General features: G+C 35.0%; 1 long non-coding RNA gene across 1 annotated transcript; it reads left to right on the top strand.

Annotated features, from left to right (window-relative positions):
* The first annotated feature begins 5,762 nt into the window (after positions 1 to 5,762).
* Positions 5,763 to 8,735, top strand: LOC140006556 (uncharacterized). Its single transcript, XR_011814227.1, has 3 exons — positions 5,763 to 5,984; positions 7,764 to 7,841; positions 8,511 to 8,735. It is a non-coding gene; the product is annotated as an uncharacterized lncRNA (long non-coding RNA).
* The last annotated feature ends 9,243 nt before the right edge of the window (positions 8,736 to 17,978 follow it).

The raw sequence follows: 17,978 nt of genomic DNA, 5'->3' as shown, positions 1-17,978 counted from the left end.
GCATTTCATTGCAATTCTTATGTTAAATTTAACTTTTCAGGATTGTTTTTCTATTCGTATTGTTTCTTTGTTCATGTTAAGAAATTATTGTGCAGAATTTTAAATTTGAATTCAATATTTTTATTATCAAAATTGTCCAAATTTACAGCATATGTATATTTATCGTGCACATGTTCATGCTGTTCATAAAATGCTTAATCTAGTTTAGATATGTATTCTGTTTGGTAATTATTATAAGGCGCATTCTTCTAGGAACTATTAGTATTTTATTTTCATATATACTGAAATTATCAAATGGGAATAAAAGACAAAGGATTTTTCAAGAATGAAAAGGTACTGCTATTCTCTTGCTCCACGTTGGAACTTTAGCAAACCTAAATACCTAAGATTAGATAACTGCAGAAGTGTTAAGATTGAGGCAGGTGTGGAGCTACGTTGCCCCCTCCCCACCTTAGCTTCCGAAAAATACCCTACTAGTTGTGAAGATTTTTAATAAGTTTTAATAGTTGCACTTCTTGAAATTAAAAGAGTGGGGTAATATGAAAAACACACCTATTAATATTTAACAAAGAGAGTTTCAGATGATCAATTACTTATGTAACACTAGTAATTAAATAATAAAATTAACAATGAATTAGCTCTTATTTTGTAACACGACCAAACGCGATGATCTAGTTTTTATGAAAAAATCAAGGAACAAATAAAAGGTGAAAATATATATATTTACCCTTCCACCCCTCTCCACCCCAACTATTAGGTACAAGAAAGAGTCCTTCCTTTGACCATTGACCAACTTTAGCATGGATTTTTTAGTCTTATAGCTTAGTTACTTTAGTCTTAAAAAAGTTTTCCAACGTTGCAATATTTCTGCTCCCAGTCAAGCGTCTAGGAAAAGGCAAGGAACCAAGAAAAGGAACTTCTTCTGATCTGTTAACTTGTGGTTTAAAAGAGGGTTGAATTACTCCGGGTGTCTCAGAAGTTGGATAAGATCAAGGATGTGTCGAACTCAGTCAGGGCTAGCTAAATACGACAGGCGGACCCATATTAAGATTGTTGTGGATGATTTTTCTAGTGATTTGGGTAAAGATCTTGAAAGGATTAAAACGGCGATTGAAGAGTTCACATTTGCATATTTTTCTAACTTCGAAGACAACACCAAATAAAAAAAACAAAAAAAAAAAGTAATTTTGGCAAATGTAGAGCTAAATCTATGATTTGCAGGCTCCAATTCCACGATTTGCTGAGGGAGAGAAGAGAAAAGGAAAAATAAAAAAAAAAGAGAGAAGAAATGGGGGAGAGAGAGAGAGAGAGAGAGAGAGAGAGAGAGAGAGAGAGAGAAATTGGCTTAAACCTGCCTTAGTTATAGTCACTTTTACTTTTGCCCTGATTGTTTGTTAAAAGAGTTTTTGGTTAGTAGATATGATCTATTGATCATGTATGGATCATGTGATTATTTTCAGGCCATAAGTGGTTGAAATTAGTGATTTCGATCATATTAGACCTCTTATACTTTTATGAGGAAAGTAAAATCAGCATTTTAAATTTAGGGTTAATTACATTTACCTTCCCTGAGGTTTGACCAAATAACGAATCGATCCTTGAGATTTGACCAAATAACAAAAAGGTCCCTCAAATTGAAAGATGTATAACAGATACACCCTTCCCGTTAGTCTGTTGCCGTTGACTGTTAAAATTATGGGTTAATTGCATTTACCTCCCCTGAGATTTGATCAAATAACGAATCGATCCCTGAGATTTGACCAAATAACAAATTCCTCTCCCATACTAACTTCTGTCACTTATATGTAACGGAAATAGCCAAAAGTCTGAATAACCCTTATTGATTTCCATCAATTTTTTGACCTATCGATTTTTGTGTTTTCAGAAAAAAAAATTTTGGTTAATAGATAAAATTTTGAATCCAACAAATTATTAATTTATTTAACAGATAAAATCAGAGTAAATTCTGGTAGACCTTGTAATGCAAAATTTGCCATACACGTATTTTGTAATTTGGTGAAATAGTGTGACAAATTTTGGGTTACATGGGGTAATACCCATTATCCCATAAAATACTAGTGCTTTACGACTTTTCCCAATTATATGAACAAAGAATCCATTTTTTTAAAAAAATAATTTATTTAAAAGATAAAGTAAAATTAAAATTTCCAACGAATAAGAGGGTTGAAAATGTAGTACGCATTTTTTCTTTCCATAATGTACCAGCTCCTTATACTTTTCCTATATTATATAAACGAAGTACCAGCTTTCTATTGTCATTTTACTCTATATATTAATAATCCATTGTAAAACCAAACCAGCAAAAGGCTTTTCTACACAATGTAATTAACCCTTAAAAATTTGATGGAAATCAATAAGGGTTATTCAAACTTTTGGCCATTTCCGTTACATATAAGTGACAGAAGTTAGTGTGGGGGAGGAATCTGTTATTTGATCAAATTTCAGGGATCGATTCGTTATTTGGTCAAATCTCAGGGGAGGTAAATGTAATTAGCCCTAACGGTCAACGGCAACAGACTAACGGAGGGGTGTATCTGTTATACATCTTTCAATTTGAGGGACCTTTTTGTTATTTGGTTAAATCTCAGGAATCGATTCGTTATTTGGTCAAAGCTCAAGGGAGGTAAATGTAATTAACCCATAAATTTAAGGAACGACAAAATTCCACTGGCGAATTCGAAGGTATATTATGGATGATTTTCCTTCTATACATAAAACATGAGGCATGGTTTTAGTGTTAAAATTTTTTATCATCTTTTATTTTTCCAAAAGTAAAGATTTACTATAGATGACTACTAAAATTCAATAAATTCCAATAATTTCTGATAATTTCTTTTTTATCTATTATTTCTTTGGCAAAAAAAAAAAAGAATCATACTTCTTTTGTATTTTTGTTTGCAACAAAAAATATAAAAGTTATAATAACTTCCACTAGCATTAATAAATATAACTTAATTTTTTATTAATTTGCACACCATATGGCATGATTTTTCCATTGATCTTTCTATATATAAAGCATGAGCCATGTAGGGGTGGAGCTAGAAAAAAATTCAATGGGGGCAAATTTAAAATGTTAAATTATGCTACTTTCAAATTTTAAATCCCTATCAAAATTCTTAATAAAGTTTTATCTATTTGTGAAGGTGAAATAACAAGAGAGCTAGCAATTTTTACAAATTTATATGTGTTGAGAAAAAAAAAAAGACAGCAACTTTTCGAATGGATTTGTATGGTGAGAGCAAATTGGACAAGAGTGAGAAGAAGAATAAAGATAAAGTTGAATCTTTGGTGATTGGCTTTTATTTATATGTGAGAGGCGAAATGAGTTATTTATTATTTTTAATCAATCTTCTTGGAGTAGACAAAGTGATAAAAAAAAGAATAATATTACTTAAATATGTTTAAAAAAAACTAAAATCTTGTTGAAGAGCAGTGGCGCAATATTCTCTAATTATAGGGGTAAAGGTATGAAGTTGTATGTGTCAAATTCGAACCAGTGTTTGCAACATCTTCGAGCACCATAAAACTAAGCCTCAACCCTATTAGATTATACTACAGCCCACACCATCCCATCACTTATCTCAATATTAGGGATTCATTCGATCAGCAATCTTACCCTTCAATTGTCAAACATAAAGGGCCGACACTAAATCCTAGAGATGGCAAAATGGGCAAATTGATGGGTATAAATGGAATTAGATTCGTATCAAACCCAATCTCAAAACTAGAAAATCCATCCTGTCTAAAGGATGAGTAACCCATTGAAATTTGGGACAGATTCCTATCACCACTAAATCCTAACTCAAGGGTTCAACCGATCAAACTATGGAGACTACATCACTAAGGAATTCGCAAATCCAGACTACAAGGGAGCTCTCCATAAGTGCTGTGCTCTAGCTGACGAACAAGGCAGTTGGCTAAGCACATTTTTCATACTGGCCATTTGACTTGAAGATCCTAAATCATATCTTGGATAAATAGACACTTAACATATCCAAAATGATGCATTAGATTCAAGATTGAGCCGCTAAAATTCTTTAACAACTAATCTTCGATTCAAAAAGAATTATATCCCACATTGGTTCGAAAACTGGAGAAAGAGTCCTTAATATGTAAGTGAGGACCCAAAACCTAATAATTTAAACTTTTTGGTCAATGATGGATTCCTGACTTAATTACATACTGGGTCTTTTTGGTGAACTCTCTTTGGTGTTTCCCCGAATCTTCTAATTGCGAGATTGGACTACTCATAAGCAAGTAAATTTTTCTTAGAGTTAGATCAGAGAACTTCTCTTATTGGTGGTGGGCTAAAGTGCCAAGGAGATTGGCTAGTGTTGGACTAAGTGCGCCATGGGTTGGCAGAAGCTTGGAACTCAATTTGGATATTAAAGAAGAGTGGGTCTATGATTGAGAGAAGAGATGACCTTGGACGTTAATGTGGGTTTGCATTGAGATTTGAAGTGTGCTTGAAGAAGAGCTTATCTTGTTGGTGATAGACTGAAGTGCCAAGAAGTTTGACTATTGTTGGACCAAGTATGCCATGGATTGGCCGGGTTTGAAATCCAGTTTGGATGTTGAAGAATATTGGATCTATGGTTGGTAGAGGAAATGACATAGATGTTATGGTGGAATTGCGTTCAGTATTAAAGTATCTTGAAAAAGAATTTGTTACTCATGAAGAGGGAGATTATTAGACTCATGAATAAAGAATTATGTCTCACGTTAGTTTGGGAGAGAGAGAAAGAGTCCTTAATATGTAAATGAGAGGGCCCGAAACCCAGCGGTTTAACCTTTTTCATCAATATTAGGTTCTTAACTTACATATTTGGTCTTTTTAGCAAGCTCACTTGAGTGTTTCTCCCTAACAAGTTGTGATTCAACTACTGAACAAACATGTTTCAAAGTATACAACAATTTAATGACAAATAATGAAAAATGTTTATCCCTAACAAGTTTGTTGTGATCTAGCCGCAAAATAAATGTCTCAAAGTGTACAACAATTTAATGACAAATAAACTACAAACATGAAAATAAACGAGACACAAGATTTTTATGAGATTATAATAACTTGAACCTAAATCCAACCCTTGTATAATTTTTCTTATCTCTTGAGTGTTTCTGTGAGGACTCGTAAAAACTATTATTTTATGCCTAATTTATGGCTTAATAAATTATTTAATTGGATTTTATTTCCAAGGAATATTTTCTAGTCTTATTAGACTTAAATACATGGTAATATAACTTCGTTATATTTTTAAAATGATTCGTTTCGAAAATTAATTTCCTAGAGCGCGTTTAGTAAAAATAGTGAATAGTACTTGGAGATTTTATCCGCGTAGTAGCACAATAAGCTTGGAATATTGGAGACTTGTACTATGGTCCTAAAATAGGTAATCTTATGAATAAATATTCAAGTGATAGTTAATAGTGCAATCGTTATAAGAATTTCTCGGAAGTTTCGCGTTATAACGTTAAATTTGACGGTACGCGTTTTCACGCGCGCGACTTCAATCGAGGGACTTTAGACCCTTATTTCGGGACAATTAAGAGTGAATAATATTTACATGAATATATATGCCTTGGAGGTTTAGTGCACTAGTGAACCAAACGCGCGAGAAAATCGAGCCGTAATCGCACCAAACGGCCCCTAATGAGAGTTGACTTTTGGGTGAATTACCACCACTTATTTCACCTTCTCTTGGAAGCTAAAGGAAATCAGATTTCCCTCCATTTTCTCTCTCCTCATTGCCGACCAGCTCCCTCCTCTCTCTAACTCATTTGCAACAAAATTTCTGCTCACTAATCTCACTCAAAACCACCCCAAATCATCTCCAAATTTAACCAAACTTGCACCACACCTAGCTTGACACTTGAGGATCATCTTGAGCTGCAAACAAGGGCTGGAAATCACGGTTTTTCTGGGGTAGTAGAGGGCCGAAAATTCTGCTGAACATCAACCCAAAGTAAGTGATGATCCACTCTTGAAAACTTGAAGTTTGGAAGCTATCTTACCTTGTTAAGTTCATGCATGCATTTGGTTAGCTTGTGTATGGTGTAAAAATGTGATTGTGGGCTCTTTGAATTCCCACACTTGGGTTGTTGTTGCTGATTTGATGAGTGATGGTGATTATATTGTTGGTTTAGTGGTTATAATGATGCATTAGTGGTGGGTAATTAGTAGAAACTTCATTGGGTGTAAGAAGCAAAAACTTCCGATTTTGCCCCTGCCATGTTCGGCCATTTTAAGGCCATTTTTTAATGAACTAATGGCTTGAATTGAATGCTTGTATGATGTATTAGAGGTGTGGAAAATTTCATTGAAAAATAATGAGGTTTGAATGGGCAAATGAATTTTTTTTTAGAAACCAGCAAATCTGGAAACTGATTCGCGTATGACTCTGACCAGCAGTAGTATTTTGGCTATAACTCTGTCCTCGGATGTCGAAATCATGTGCCGTCGGTGGCGTTTGAAACTAGACATTCCTAGCTTTAATTTGGTATATAATTCACGTTCTGATTCTTTGTGAGCAAGCCGAACCAAATGTTTTAAGTTCGCTGTCCTGTTGCTCTGTTCATCTGGAATGAAGTGTTCAGGCAGCAACTTGATACCCGATTTTGAACCAGATGGGTGCCGAATTTGGAAACGATTTCTTCTGCAATATTTTAGCCCTATGAATTTATTTTCCAACGGCGTAAGCCATGCTCAATTCCGAGTTAAATTGACTGAGTTGTGACTAAAACAAGTGGACTGCCCTGTTTTGGAAAAACCCTAATATTTGGACTGGTTTGGAACAAGATCTTGGAGTGAACTTGTTAATTGATGTTCTTGATACTAAACACTTACCAAAGGTATTATGGATGGTTCTTAGGCCTTTATTTAACAAACGAACCATGATTGGATAGTTTGCTTGATTAAACGTTTTGAATTGGGTAATGAAGGTCTAAAGGCAGATTGCCTTATAAATTTTCCCGAACTTTGATTGACTCATTAGCTACCTTCCCGAGGGTATTTTTCCCTGAATTTTGACAGAGAGATACCTTCCATATAGTATTGAAATACTGCCAATTTTGGTATCAATCCAAGTCCATTTCGATACCTAATTAAATTACTAAAGTTGGAGGTTCAAATCTGGAAAATTCTTCTCCAGTCTTGAATTTCCCCAACTTCGGGCTACCGTATCTCGGTACTCGAAACTCCGATTCTTGATCCGCTTGTTTTGTTATAAACCTCACTTGTAACACTAATTGAGCTGCAAATTTCAGAGGCCGGTTTGCGACGTGTGAATCGTGCCGAATTTCCAAAGTTGGCCGAAATCCAACTTAATTCTGCCATGTAAACCAATCCTGCACCTTCAAGCTCATTTTTGCCCACTTTTCACTTCGATTCATGGAAAAGTGTCTTCTAGGAACTTATAGTACTCTCTAAGAGGTTTCCAACGGTATAAAGTTTTCCAATTCTCGACTTGTACCGAGTGAGTTACGATTTTTCAAAGATTTAGGATAAAACTGAAATTTCTCAATTTTCAAGGCAAAGGAGTTTTTCCAAAACTCTTAATTCTCTTAGTATTATTCAAACGTTTTGCCCTCGATTTTCATGATAAAAACTCAAATAATATTGTACATAATAAAAGGCAAGTTGAACCTCGATTTACGTGTAATTGAGGTCCCTGTTTGCAAAATAATTAGTACAATCTTCTTGATAAGTGGGTTAATTGTATGATTATCCGCTATTAAATTGCCAGGCGCACAAGGAGACCTTCAAGAGGATCTCACCGTGGACACTTGAACTCCCAGAAATATATTTCTTATCGAATTGCTCGGTGAGTGTCAGGTGTATGAATTTGATACTTGCTTATTTGTGGTAATTGTTGGAAGTTTTAAAAATAAGGGCGGGTGCGTACTTTACCGCACTCGTTCTAATTTCAAATGAATGAATGAAATGTATTGAATGAATGAATGAAATGCAATGTTATGTCATGAATGCTTATGTCGCTGGAGTGAACCTCCTCGACTTTCAAATGAATGGGGGACGCCCAAACTCATAGGCCGTCCTTAGACTCGAGCCAGCAATGGGCTTGGTCGGGGATTTGGGCGAGCCATGAGATATATATAAGCTCGACCTAATAAGAGGTCTTGCTTGGCATACTCGTAGAGTATCGCCCAATAATAGACTTGTGGGCCCTTGAGGTGTACGGTGGACGGAGGGAAGTAAGTGGTGATCTACGGAAATGGAAATACCGACCCAGTTGACAGGAGGGTCAATGCGGGAAGGTATACGAATGACATCGGTAGATCAAGTGGAACTTAGCTCCTGAGAGCTACTATATCCTTGAATTGTTTCTGATTACTTTTCCTGTTTGAATGATTGATTATTGAAAAGACATGGTTTTATTTATTAAATTGGGATTGTTATTTGACAAAGTGCTTGCATGTGTGTTCTTGGCCTCACGAGCGTTTAGCTCACCCTATAGTTTTGTTTTCCTTAACAGGACCGACTCTTGGAGAAATATGGAGAAACCATCCGTTGTAATTTTGTTAAGACTCCTGTTATATATTTTGACTAGACCCTGGTTTGGGTTGTACTTTTGGAAATTGTAAACTTGAAAAGTTTGGGCCCTGATGTGTACTTTGAATTTAAGTCGTTTCATGATTACCCGATGTACTGGTTATACATTAAGTGACTTATTAAGCTTAGACGTTTCCGCATTATTGTATTCATGTTGCTCTCATCGAAGTGTTTAGTTCGGTTTGAAATTGAATGGAATTGCTTGAGTCCTGGCGTGAGTTGGGCAGGCGTCCGCGGATACCCTTTGGTCCGCCTTAGGGAGATATGGGGCGTCACAGTTTCTCCCTAACAAGTTTGTTATGGTTCAACTGCGAAACAAACATATTTCAAATTATACAACAATTTAATGACAAATAATGAAAAGTGTTTCTCCCTAACAATTTTGTTTTGATCCAGCCGCGAAACAAACATGTCTCAAAGTATATAACAATTTAATGACAAATAAACTATAAATATGAAAATAAATGAGACAAAAGATTATTATGAGATTATAACAACTTGAACCTAAACCTAACCCTTATATAATTTTTCTCACCTCTCAAGAACTCTCTCCCATCTCATGTATAAGGCTACATAATACCAACAATACCTTCTCTGATGGACTCTCCGATGGGCAAGGGAAATAGGAAAATTGCAATGTGACTACCTTGAGAGGGAAGATAAGAAGTCTCCAGGCATCAATTTGGTTCCGTCACGGCTGTCGGCAGCCTCATCTGAATAATCCTGTTAGGTGAAGTTATGAAAAAAAAAAAGAAAAAAAATGAAAATTGGTTCAACAAGGGATGAGCTCTAACTTTACTATTTCAATTACTTTATCTAAACAGTGCCATAGTCGGTTTGGCAGCAGATGCATGAACTTCCACTCCAGTCTGGACCGATAAAGCTACATACAGAATCTGTTTTATCTTTTGAAAGATTCAAGGACGCCATTTTTGTTTATCACTGCTGTAGCATCTTTCTACACTTGATGCCACAATAATCAATTTCTGAGACTCCATTGCATTACCTTTTGAGTTCTCAAATGATGCGCCTATTTGGTTTAGGGGGAATACAGGTGAAAATTCAATTTTCTTGTTACCAAATACATTGAATTATTATTGAAGCCTAGAGTCAATTGCATCTAAGAAGCCCTTGCCTTTTCCCAATTAACTTAGAATTATCGAATTCTATCTTCCAACTAACAAGGGAACCAACCAACCAATTCAAGTTCTAATCCAACATCCAAGTGATCTTAGCTAGTTTCAGTTCTGGTTTTGAAAAATAGGAAGTATGGACCAGAAAAGAAGTGGAAGTAGGAAATTATTGGACGGTAAAGAAGATAGAATCAGTGAACTTCCCGAAAGTGTTTTGAGTCGCATCCTATCCCGTTTACCAATAGAGGATGCTGTTAGAACTAGTGTTGATAAATGCGAGTACAAATGAACTTCCATTTATAACTTAACCTTTGATGAAGGAAAGAGTTTTCGATACTCGCACAAGTGAGGCAAATGGACGCGGCAGAAGGAGCCTAAAAAGACAGATTTTATGGACTTTGTGGACAGAGTGCTTCCTCTTTCTAAGAATTCATCTATCAAAGAGTGTCACCTCTTGTTTCTAGATGCCTATGATTCATTCCGTTTGAAAACTTGGATCACCGCTGCTCTAAGAGCTAATGTCCCGAGGCTTTGTATTTCATACGAAGGGAACTTAGTATTTCCCCGTTGGTTTTTCACATTTGATTCCCTGACGAGGTTGAAACTCAAACTCTGAAAGTTTAAAATTCCAATGACCATATGTAATTCAAACCATCGAACTTTGGATATCCATGATATTGAATTCCAGAACGGTGGCCCTTCTGGCCATATTTCTTACCTACTTTGTCATTGAAGAGTTTCTGTCATCAGATTGCTAATGGAGGAATGTGAATAAGCTTAAAATACAGGCACCAATGCTTGCTAGGTTCGAGATAACAGGCTCCATCTTTGAACATCTGTGAACGTGCAAATGACGGAACAACTGACTGGAAAATAGAGATTTGTAGGGGCAACCTTGCAAATTTCAAATGTAGTGTTGATAAGTTCGCCAATATCTATTTTTCTGGCCTATCAAGAATTGTTGATGCATCTCTAGAGTATTCGGAGCCTGAAATGAATGACAATATTAACCAAAGAAGCGAGACAGGTGTTCGAGCCTGTGATCTTGACAAGATTCTCTGTTTTCATCAGCTTCCTGGAACTATCTACTGATCTGGTCGGGGTAAAGATTCCCCTTTATGCCAGTTTCTAAATCTCACCTCAAGCAAAATTGTTCATTTATAGTTCTTCAGAATTTAAGTTTGCAATTACCTCTTGCTATTCTCTTTCATTATTCACGCAATTTGAGATTGTAGATAAGAATATAGAGGCAAGTAACAGGCTCAGTCTACGATATATCATGACTCATGAGTTAAGACGTCTTGCCATTCTGATAAATGATTAGCTTCATGATGTACATGATCTTGCTAGAAAATACCCCTATGCCTTTTTCTTGTGTTGTATCTTGACTGATGCTTATGGCTGTAAATAAGTCTAATCAAACCAAACATCAAACTATTCAAACTTCTTTGATTATTGTAAAAAGCTTGAAATTGTTTTTGAGCTTGCTTTATTTATTTATCAAGCTGATCTCAAATGAGGTTTTACCAAGGCAAGCTCGAGTAGGTTGCGTTTTCTTATCTACAACTTCTAATTTTCATTTTTATACTTTGAAAGTTGATGCTATTCAAGTTTGACTTGATTAGTTAGCGAACCAATTCTAAACAATCTCTTATTGAGCTAAACTAGTTTCAAGTATGGAGTAGGTTGGTTCACCTTTCAGCCCTTCTAATGCTAGCCTAATTGCCCGATCTCCTCAAGGTACTTGCTGGTGCGAATCCGCAATGTCCTCCTCTTTTCTTTTATGAGCTTGCCCACCTCAAAGTGTATTCAGCAAGCATTCCAATTCAGTGTGATGCAGCACTCATGAAGATGGCACCAGGTCTTGAATCACTTACATTTGCTGGGGGTAAAATAAAGATTACCATTTCCACGCTCCTAAAAGTCCTTTTTTTTTTTTGCAGACTTCGTTAACTTTTGTGTTTATGTGCTTTGGTGGTTCCTTAATGTTTAACCTGTAGTCCTATTCATTGTCTTCCTTGTTTATCTTCATTAAACAGGAATTGTCGAGGCAAGCTGCTGATTACTACGATCAAATTCAATTGTTGCCTGGATATCTATCTTTCCTCAAGGTAATCAAACTGGTATATTTGTACTTTCATAAGCCAACGGAGAGTACTTTGGTGAAATTTTTTCTGCGGAATGCTGTAAAGCTTAAGGAGCTGTTGATTTATTCACAGCATGAGGGGCATAAGGTGGATGAAGTTGGAGATCATCTGCTAATGTTTCTCCAATCCCATGATTGGAGAACTCTAAGAGCTCTAAGAGTCTAATTGCGAGGAGAACTCTAAGAGCCTTGTTTTAATTATGGGCCAATTCCAGTGATTGCAGGTTAATGAAGGTTGCTACTAGCCCACTGAACACTTGTCACCACAAGTAACTGGACAAATTAAAGGGAAATGAAAACTTTTCACCAAGATGACTAGAACAAAATTATGCATTCATTTTTCCATCACAATTAGGGGTATCGAGTGGGCCTTACGAGTTAGATTTGACAAGTCCAAGTTTGGCTTATAAAAATAAAGTAGCACTTTCATGTTTTGGGACTCAGTATCTAGGCTCAATGTGTAAAACTCATACTCAGTTCACCAAAATACAAGAGTTTGGCCCAATGCGAACTTGGCCCAAATTCACAATTAATACATAATTTTAAAAATAATATACATATAATATTTATTTTATTGTATCATAATATATATATATGTTATAAACTATTTACATTATAATATATAATTATTAAATAACATACATCATTATGAACAAAAAAAATAGCTATTTATGTACTTAATTGATCAGGTCAAGTCGAGTTTTAATCAAGTTGGGTCTCTTTAAACTCAAACTCAGCTCACAATTTAATTGAGTCTTAACCTTAACCTAACCCTACAGCCCAATAATATGCAAGGCTCGACTCAAATTAATTCGGATCAAATAGGCCGAGTTTAGGTTGATCCAACCCATTAACAACCCTAATGACAACCACTATTTTTCACTTTCTTTTTGGTATGAAAACAGCCTACTTATATAAATAGTTGCCCGGCAGTAAAGCCTTTTGTTTTTTTTTTTTTTCAATTCTCCTACTACTCTCTTAAAGCCAAGCACATTACCAATTAATTTGTATTTCTTAGACAAGATTATTTCATGCATTTTAGATTATTTTTTATTTTCATGATGGTTTTTCAACTATTTTCGGTAAAATAATTATATTTAAATACTCTATTTAATTAAAATTTTTCATAAAATAATGTGAGAAAATATTTATACATGTACGAGGCAAAAGAACACATTCTGCAGAAACATTTTATAAAGAGTGCATAAAACAAGTATATTTGTTTATTTTAAATATTGTATTTCTTAGGTACAATTTTCCAAGGAAATATTTGTAAAAAGGTACAAAGAATGAGTAAAAAAAAAAAGGAAAGACATAAAGAAAGGAAGAATGAAAGGTTGCAATTTTTATAAAATTCGTAAATAAGGCAAAAGGATTAAAAAAACACGTTGTCATTAGCATTACTTTGGGGACAATATGTTCACATTGATATTGATGCAGACATGCATCCATATGCACGAGTATTGGTGGCTTTTTCCTCTTCTATTTTAACTGTGTGCACATCTAAACAAGTATTGTTAGCCTTTTCTCTCGTACTAATGTTCAACAATTCTATCTTCTACGTAAGATATAACCACCATGAGACTTTGTGTAGAAGATACTGTTATGAGAACTTTGGTATTGTGAGTCTAGGATGTGGAAAAGAAGGAAATATATTAGTTCTTTAAATCCAGAAATGACAAGGAATATTTAGGCAAAAATGAAAGGACAACATGTTCAAATGGACATTGTGTAGGAAATTTCACAAAAAAAAAGGGCTCATGATGGTGTATACCTTTGTTCCCCGAAGGACCACCATGGGGCTCATAGTGATTTGCTGGTATTCCTCGCTCATAGCTAAATTGAACAATGAACACAACAGAACCAACATGAAATGGGGACTTGATTAACTTTTTCCAAACCAAGTTCTGCTTAATTAGTATTACAGAAAGGCAATGAAATCCTATCTAAACAGTGTGTTGTAATCCAGATATGAAATCTATAACCATTCATGTAGTGATCAAAACCTCAAGAATGGAGGTAGGTTAAAATAGTCTACAACTAATTAAGAATCCATCTTTCCCAGTTTATGCCTGAATATGGGAAACCATTTATTACTCTGTGGGATGAAGTGAACCTCGATTTCTGGGTTTTAAATACTCTATTTACTTAAAATTTTTCATAAAATAATGTGAGAAAATATTTATACATGTACGAGGCAAAAGAAGACATTCTGCAGAAACATTTTATAAAGAGTGCATAAAACAAGTATATTTGTTTATTTTAAATATTGTTTTTCTTAGGTACAATTTTCCAAGGAAATATTTGTGAAAAGGTACAAAGAATGAGTAAAAAAAAAAGGAAAGACATAAAGAAAGGAAGAATGAAAGGTTGCAATTTTTATAACATTCGTAAATAAGGCAAAAGGATTAAAAAAACACGTTGTCATTAGCATTACATTCAGGACAATATGTTCACATTGATATTGATGCAGACATGCATCCATATGCACAAGTATTGGTAGCTTTTTCCTCTTTTATTTTAACTGTGTGCACATCTAAACAAGTATTGGTAGCCTTTTCTCTCGTATTAATGCTCAGTAATTCTGTCTTCTAAGTGAGATATAACCACCAAGAAGGTTTGGTGAGGGCAACTTTCATGTGCAAAAAGTTGCAAAATTATACAGCTTTGCCACCTTGAATGTCACGGAGTTGATCGTTTTACCAAAACTGAAACTCCTGGGCTTGAATTATGTCATATCAAGTAATGACAGTTCCATTCAAATAGTTAATTCTTATACGCTGTCAATTGCTTCAGGGTCTGCATTTTTGTGAATATAGCAGTTAGATGAAACTCGTGTTCTAATTCCTAGATGATATCGTTATCATTGAGTAATGTGAAGGCAAATAATTGACCTGAATCCGAGCCCTATAACTGGAGCATTTGCACTTGTTATGAATTGTAAACATACCCAAGTCCTTATCCTGCAGATGCATATCATAATGCAAAGAAATATTGGTCAAATTGGTTTCTGCCAGGTCTGTTTCTTTTATTGTGATTGTATGCATTGCAGAATACTTGATTTCGTAGATGTGAGATTGTATGGCTGTGTGTGTAGATCAAAAGTGAGTACTTTGTAATATTGAAAGTTCACTAGATTAAATATCTTTCTTTACTTCTTTTTCCTATGTCACTTCAAAATTGATTAATACATTCAATCTCAGGATCTACTCACAACTAGTAGAATTGCTGCACACAAAGGGCAATTATACAACATCCCTATCATTCTGGTACGTTTCTTACTATTTTGATAACCATACATAATTTTCGTCAAAGGAATTCGTAATATCAACAAGGTGACATGTCCAAGTTCTGCATATGAGAGCACTAAAATGCCTTTCCTGTCTCAATTGCTTTATCTGCACAGTTCCATAGTTAGCCTGGTCAGAGATGCATGAACTTCCCCTCCAATATGGAGTCGTAAAGCTACATACTGAATCAATTCTATCTTTTGAAAGATCCAAAGACACCATTTCTTATTTTTCATTTCTCAAGAGGATAAATACGGATAGCATTTATGATATACGATTATTGGAGTGTATTGGAAGAATTCATTTGCGAGAAAAAATGTGGAACCTGTGTGTATGTTTGGAAGTAGTTCATGAACCTCGTACACTGTAGCATCTATCTATATTAATGCCACCAATACTCAATTTCTGAGACTCCATCTGATCACCGTTTTAGTTCCTAAATATGCGTACGTATGGTTTAGGGAGAGTACTTGTGAAAAGTCAGTTTGCGTTTTCCTTGTTACCAAATACATTGAATTATTATTGAGAACCTTAACAGTGTCAATTGCAACCAAGCAGACCTTCCGTTTTCCCAACTAACCTACAAATATGGAATTCTAGCTTCCAACGAATGAAGGAATCAACCAACCAATTCCAGTTCTAATCCAAAATCCAAGTGATCTTAGCTAGTTCGAGTTCTAAGTTGAAAAATTGGAAGCATGGACAAGAGAAGAAGTCGAAGTAAGGAATTATTGGACCATAAAAAAGATAGAATCAGTGAACTCCCCGAAAGTGTTTTGAGTCACATCCTATCCTGTTTGCCAACAGAGGATGTTGTTAGAACTAGTGTCTTGTCAAGGAAATGGGAGTACAAATGGACTTCCATTTACAACTTAACCTTTGATGATAGAAAGAGATTTTGTTACTCGCACAGGCGGAGGAAATGGAAGAGGAAGAAGCAGCCTAAAAAGACAGATTTTATGAACTTTGTGGACAGAGTTCTTGCTCTTTCTAAGAATTCATCGATCAAAGGGTGTCACCTTTTGTGTCTAGACGTGTATGATCCATTTCGTATGAAAACTTGGATCACTGCTGCTCTAAGCTCTAATGTCCAGAGGCTTCTTATTTCATATGCAGCTAGTTCGAGTTCTAAGTTGAAAAATCCAAGTGGTTTTGATGGCTTGTTTCATTTAATTTCATAGAATTTAACGAATATATAGCTAGTTTCATATCACATTAATAGGAATAGGATAGTTATAGGTACAGTTAATACATCAGTGAAAGCATGTATCACATATATTTGGAAATTACGCCATAGCCAACCAAAATAATGAATTCAATTAATTGGTTATTTCATTTGCATAATTAGATAGTAATTCCATAACACTAAGCATATTTGCATGTCAATTATGCATGTCAATTATTACTACTTGTCTTGCATGTTGGTAGTGTAGATCCATTTGCTTTATTTGTAATAATCTAAATAAAAGAGGAGTTCGAATAACACCAGTAGTTGATAATATTTCTTGTAGGATCGACATCTAATATCCCCTATATTTGATAAATGATTTGTATACTTACACAAAATGGGATATTTTGGCTTTTAAAATTTGGTGTAAAGCAAAAGCCTGATCGAACCAAGTCATAGCAGAAACTTTGCCAATGTTGTGGAGTAAATTGTTACGAAACATGTATAGTTTTACTACTTCAAGTGTATATTCCAAGTTGTTTTTGTCCAAAATATGCAGCTCAAAAACTTGGACAACAAAACATAATTGATGTTGCAGGAGCAATCATTGCTTGTTTGTAGGCATTTGACTTGTAAACTCAAAACATGGTTGGCATCGAGGAGGAATCATTGCTTGCATAATTTGGTACTTGAGGAGGAAACGTTTGTTCTAGGCATTTGAGTCGTGGTGCAGACTTCTACTATCCCGCACTATTTCAGATAATTCCCATCACAGTTTCTAGTTTAAGTTTATACCAAAGTATTATTTTAAACAATGACCCTATGATTAATTCTTGCTCTGATTCTATGATAAAGAAGACAACAAATAGCGAAAAAATAATTGACAGACTCAGTTAGGAAGCCATCTTTGCTATATATAAGTGATAAAAGCCAACTATGTCTATTTTTTTTAAGAAAAAAAAAATCTATAGTGCAACAACAACTTGCATTTTTCTTTCAAGCACTTCCTTAAATCCTCAAGTGTGAAGAAGCTAATTTACAACACTAGTGGAGAAATATACCTTCCTGGTAAACGAGTCATGCAACAAACACTACAATGTGGTGCTGGTGATGCACTCAATATTCCCAACCAGAATTGGCCTATTTCTTCCCCTATCTGGGGTATGGTTCAGTAATTGATGCCTCATTTACAGAGCTTGGAATTGAAATTCTTTCGGTATTAGGTTGCTCAACTTCCAGCTCTTCCACAATGCTTTCCGATCCATGGCTCCGGAAAACTGCTGGACGATGTGGAGTTGGTAGGGTAACAGAGCTACTATTGAGCATATTGACCACGGAAACCATTGTAGGCCTTTTAAACAAATAGGTAAATTACATTTTTAGCTTTTAACATATAAATGCACTCTCAGTTTAGTTCTTAAATTTTTATTGTGGACACTTCACCCTAAAGGTTTTAAATTGTCCCACTTCAGTATAATTATTAATGAAATCATTAAAACAAATGGAATATTCCATCCCACTTTGATCATTACTTGCCATTATCCCATCAGTTTTGACAATTGACTGAGTGATTGTGATGATATGTGACAAATGTGATGCATTAGGAGGTGAAGTATCCAAAATTAAAGTTTAAGAACTAAAGTTTGAGTGCGTC

The sequence above is a fragment of the Coffea arabica genome, chromosome 5e (assembly GCF_036785885.1).
Source record: "Coffea arabica cultivar ET-39 chromosome 5e, Coffea Arabica ET-39 HiFi, whole genome shotgun sequence".
Classification (NCBI taxonomy): domain Eukaryota; kingdom Viridiplantae; phylum Streptophyta; class Magnoliopsida; order Gentianales; family Rubiaceae; genus Coffea; species Coffea arabica.
The sequence above is the reverse complement of the archived record's forward strand: the minus strand, read 5'-3'. Positions and strand labels throughout refer to the sequence as shown.